The sequence below is a fragment of the Schistocerca serialis genome, unplaced genomic scaffold, assembly GCF_023864345.2.
Source record: "Schistocerca serialis cubense isolate TAMUIC-IGC-003099 unplaced genomic scaffold, iqSchSeri2.2 HiC_scaffold_1155, whole genome shotgun sequence".
Lineage (NCBI taxonomy): Eukaryota > Metazoa > Arthropoda > Insecta > Orthoptera > Acrididae > Schistocerca > Schistocerca serialis.
In genome coordinates this window covers 85001-90000 of record NW_026047354.1, presented here as the reverse complement: position 1 = coordinate 90000, position 5000 = coordinate 85001, and the positions used below count along the sequence as shown (strand labels likewise).

Below are 5000 nucleotides of genomic sequence, written 5' to 3'. Positions count from 1 at the left end.
TCGGGATGCTCTCGGGCGGAATAATCGCTCCCGTCAGCGGCGCTTCAGCTTTGGACAATTTCACGACCCGTCTTGAAACACGGACCAAGGAGTCTAACATGTGCGCGAGTCATTGGGCTGTACGAAACCTAAAGGCGTAATGAAAGTGAAGGTCTCGCCTTGCGCGGGCCGAGGGAGGATGGGGCTTCCCCGCCCTTCACGGGGCGGCGGCCTCCGCACTCCCGGGGCGTCTCGTCCTCATTGCGAGGTGAGGCGCACCTAGAGCGTACACGTTGGGACCCGAAAGATGGTGAACTATGCCTGGCCAGGACGAAGTCAGGGGAAACCCTGATGGAGGTCCGTAGCGATTCTGACGTGCAAATCGATCGTCGGAGCTGGGTATAGGGGCGAAAGACTAATCGAACCATCTAGTAGCTGGTTCCCTCCGAAGTTTCCCTCAGGATAGCTGGTGCTCGTACGAGTCTCATCCGGTAAAGCGAATGATTAGAGGCCTTGGGGCCGAAACGACCTCAACCTATTCTCAAACTTTAAATGGGTGAGATCTCCGGCTTGCTTGATATGCTGAAGCCGCGAGCAAACGACTCGGATCGGAGTGCCAAGTGGGCCACTTTTGGTAAGCAGAACTGGCGCTGTGGGATGAACCAAACGCCGAGTTAAGGCGCCCGAATCGACGCTCATGGGAAACCATGAAAGGCGTTGGTTGCTTAAGACAGCAGGACGGTGGCCATGGAAGTCGGAATCCGCTAAGGAGTGTGTAACAACTCACCTGCCGAAGCAACTAGCCCTGAAAATGGATGGCGCTGAAGCGTCGTGCCTATACTCGGCCGTCAGTCTGGCAGTCATGGCCGGTCCTTGCGGCCGGCCGCGAAGCCCTGACGAGTAGGAGGGTCGCGGCGGTGGGCGCAGAAGGGTCTGGGCGTGAGCCTGCCTGGAGCCGCCGTCGGTGCAGATCTTGGTGGTAGTAGCAAATACTCCAGCGAGGCCCTGGAGGGCTGACGCGGAGAAGGGTTTCGTGTGAACAGCCGTTGCACACGAGTCAGTCGATCCTAAGCCCTAGGAGAAATCCGATGTTGATGGGGGCCGTCATAGCATGATGCACTTTGTGCTGGCCCCCGTTGGGCGAAAGGGAATCCGGTTCCTATTCCGGAACCCGGCAGCGGAACCGATACAAGTCGGGCCCCTCTTTTAGAGATGCTCGTCGGGGTAACCCAAAAGGACCCGGAGACGCCGTCGGGAGATCGGGGAAGAGTTTTCTTTTCTGCATGAGCGTTCGAGTTCCCTGGAATCCTCTAGCAGGGAGATAGGGTTTGGAACGCGAAGAGCACCGCAGTTGCGGCGGTGTCCCGATCTTCCCCTCGGACCTTGAAAATCCGGGAGAGGGCCACGTGGAGGTGTCGCGCCGGTTCGTACCCATATCCGCAGCAGGTCTCCAAGGTGAAGAGCCTCTAGTCGATAGAATAATGTAGGTAAGGGAAGTCGGCAAATTGGATCCGTAACTTCGGGATAAGGATTGGCTCTGAGGATCGGGGCGTGTCGGGCTTGGTCGGGAAGTGGGTCAGCGCTAACGTGCCGGGCCTGGGCGAGGTGAGTGCCGTAGGGGTGCCGGTAAGTGCGGGCGTTTAGCGCGGGCGTGGTCTGCTCTCGCCGTTGGTCGGCCTCGTGCTGGCCGGCGGTGCAGGATGCGCGCGCCTGCGCGGCGTTCGCGCCCCGGTGCTTCAACCTGCGTGCAGGATCCGAGCTCGGTCCCGTGCCTTGGCCTCCCACGGATCTTCCTTGCTGCGAGGCCGCGTCCGCCTTAGCGTGCTCCTCCGGGGGCGCGCGGGTGCGCGGATTCTCTTCGGCCGCCATTCAACGATCAACTCAGAACTGGCACGGACTGGGGGAATCCGACTGTCTAATTAAAACAAAGCATTGCGATGGCCCTAGCGGGTGTTGACGCAATGTGATTTCTGCCCAGTGCTCTGAATGTCAACGTGAAGAAATTCAAGCAAGCGCGGGTAAACGGCGGGAGTAACTATGACTCTCTTAAGGTGGCCAAGTGGCGGCGGTGTGGCTGCATCCGGACTTGGCTTTTCGAAGTGCGGTCTTGATGTAGTCGTGCTGCTGCTGCGAGGTGCCTTCCTTGGGTTATGGTTACAGGGAGAGTGATGCGCAATACATGGGCCTAGCCCTCTTAGCCTCTCCTCTCCTGCGGTCTTCTCCCCTTCTCGTGGGCCCGCTGATTTTCGCAGAGTGGAAGACCGCACCAGGGGCTTGGGGGGGTTACCAGCCCCCCCTCGCACTATCCCTTTTTTTAGTTGGGGGCAGTATTCAGAGAAAAAGTGGTGGCCCTTCCGCTGAAGGTGCCACCCCAACTCCCCCAGCACCTAGCCGGCCAACCGGCCGTGCCGAAAATCTTGTAACTTTTGCAGCAGTATACGCCTGTAGTGAGTGCCACCGCAGCTTCACCACCAAGAACGGTCTCGGGGTCCATCGCCGCCGCCAACACCTTGCGGCCGCCAACGCGGAGATCGTCACGGAGAGGCATCGCGCGAGGTGGACGGAGGAAGAAGTCCTGTCGCTCGCCAAGGCGGAGGCCGAACTGTTCCTCGAGAGGGACGCCCGGTTCTTCTTTGTAAATCAAGAGCTCATCAGGATGTTCCCCGACCGAACGCTTGAGGCAATCAAGTGCCGACGGCGGCAAGCTGCCCACAAGCAGCTTGTCCGCCAATTCATGGAGGCGCTTGAGATCGGTCGGGGGGAAGAGCCGGCGTCCCGCCGGGGAGCAGCGAGCCCGCTGCCTGACGCGGGCGAGGCCGCTGCGCCGCCCGTCGACGCAGCCGAGGACTTCGCGGCCGACACCACCGGGCCGCCGCCGGAGGGGCCGACTGACGCCGCCATCTGGGAGCATCTGGCGGGGCTACCCGCTTCCGCCCAGCGTTTCTCTGCCCTGGATCGTGTCATAGGTCTGGGGCGGGGCACGCCGCCCGATGTCATCCTGGGCATGCTCCCGGATGCCCTTGCGTCGGTCGGGTCCAGAGGGGAGAGATCGATCACCAGGACACAGCGGCCGCGCCAACCATCGAAGCGGCCGCCTGCCGCGCCGCCGACGCAGAAGCGCAAGCGGCGCCGCTGGGAGTACGCGAGAACGCAGGATGCCTTCCGACGGTCGCGTGCACGTTGCGTGCGCGGCCTCTTGGATGGCACCCTGCTCCAGCCGCCACCTGCCATCCCTGGTCTGCTGGACTTCTGGGCGGACCTCTTCACCAAGAAGCCCATCTCCACCGCGGGCTTCATTCGTGACCGCCTCCTCCCGCACTCGGAGCCTGTCGCTCCCGAGTGCCTATGGGGGCCGGTCACACATGAGGAGGTCGCCGCCGCGTTGCCGCCCAGGGGATCAGCAGCCGGGCCGGACGGCCTTACCCCAGCGGAGTTGCGGCGCCTGCCGCACGAAGTCCTGGTGAAAGTGATGAATCTCTTCCTTCTGGCCCGCGCCCTTCCGGAACGCCTGCTTCGCGCGCGAACGTCCCTTCTCCCGAAGACGGCTGCACCAACATCCCCCGCTGACTTTCGCCCCATTACGGTCTGCTCGGTGTTGGCGCGGACCTTTCACAAGGTTCTCGCGTCACGCCTGATGCGCGCTTGTGCTGTGGACGAACGTCAGCGGGCATTCATCCCTCGGGATGGGATGTTGGAAAATACCTTCATCTTGGACACTGCTCTCACCGACGCAGTTCGCTCCTGCCGCTCTGTCTTTGTGGCATCGATCGACGTATCTAAGGCATTCGATTCGGTAGATCATGCTGCCCTTCGCCCCGTGCTGAAGGCGCATGGCCTGCCGGATTGTTTTGTCGAGTATGTCGAGCGGTGCTACGAGGGCAGCACGACAGTGATAGCGGACGGCGCCGGCGTGGGCGTGTCTGTGCAGCCAGCACGGGGCGTTCGCCAGGGCGATCCCCTCTCCCCCCTCCTGTTCAACTTTGCGGTGGACTACGTTTTAGGCCAACTGCCCTCCCACATCGGAGCTCGGATCCTCGGTCGCAGAGTCAACGCTGCGGCCTTTGCAGATGACGTCTTGCTGTTTGCAGCGACCCCGAGGGGCTTGCAGTCCCTCATCGACGCAGCTACCGCAGCCCTCGCCCACCTGGGGCTGCAGATCAACGCCCGGAAGTGTTTCACCCTCGCCTTAGTCGCGTCAGGGCGCGAGAAGAAGGTGAAGGTGGACAGCAATGTCACCTTCACAGCAGGCAATACCACCATGCCTGCCCTGCGTGTGGGTGAAACCTTCCGGTACCTGGGGCTGCAATTTTCCACGGCGGGTCGCTGTGTCTTCAATCCACGTCGCCACCTGGTGGAGCAGCTTGACGTCATCTCCCGAGCTCCGCTGAAGCCGCAACAGCGCCTCCACGCTCTCACCAACGTACTTCTCCCTGGCCTGTACCACGGGCTGGCCCTCAGCCGCACCCGGGTGGGTGCATTGAAGTCGGCCGACGTCACCATCCGGGCCGCCGTCAGGAGATGGTTCCGCCTTCCGGCGGACACCCCCCTGGGATACTTCCACGCTCCTGTTGCCCAGGGGGGCCTCGGCATTCCATCTTGCCGATGGATGGGTCCGACCCTCCGTCGGTCCCGTCTCCTGGCGCTGAAGAAGATAGGGCCAGCCTGCGACGGTGCAGGCATGGATGAGGTGCAGCGTGAGATCGAGGTGCTGGAGCGCCACCTAATGTGGGAGGGCCACCTCCTCAAATCGTCAACGCAGGTTGGGGAAATGTGGGCGGCGCGCCTACACATCGCCATTGACGGTGCGGCGCTGTCATCTTCTGCCGCCGTCAGTGGCCAACATCAGTGGGTCGCCGACACCAGTCGCCTGCTATCTGGGCGTGAATACATCGACGCCCTCCGCGCCCGCATCAACGCCTTCCCTACGAAGGCACGGCGCAGTCGCGGGCGGGAGGCGGACACCAGATGCCGCGCGGGGTGCCAGGCCGTGGAGACCGCCAACCACGTACTTCAGGCTTGCT

General features: G+C 62.4%; 1 pseudogene; it reads left to right on the top strand.

The window, feature by feature from the left end:
- Positions 1–5000, top strand: part of LOC126432844 (large subunit ribosomal RNA) — a 7954-nt pseudogene that overhangs the window by 854 nt on the left and 2100 nt on the right.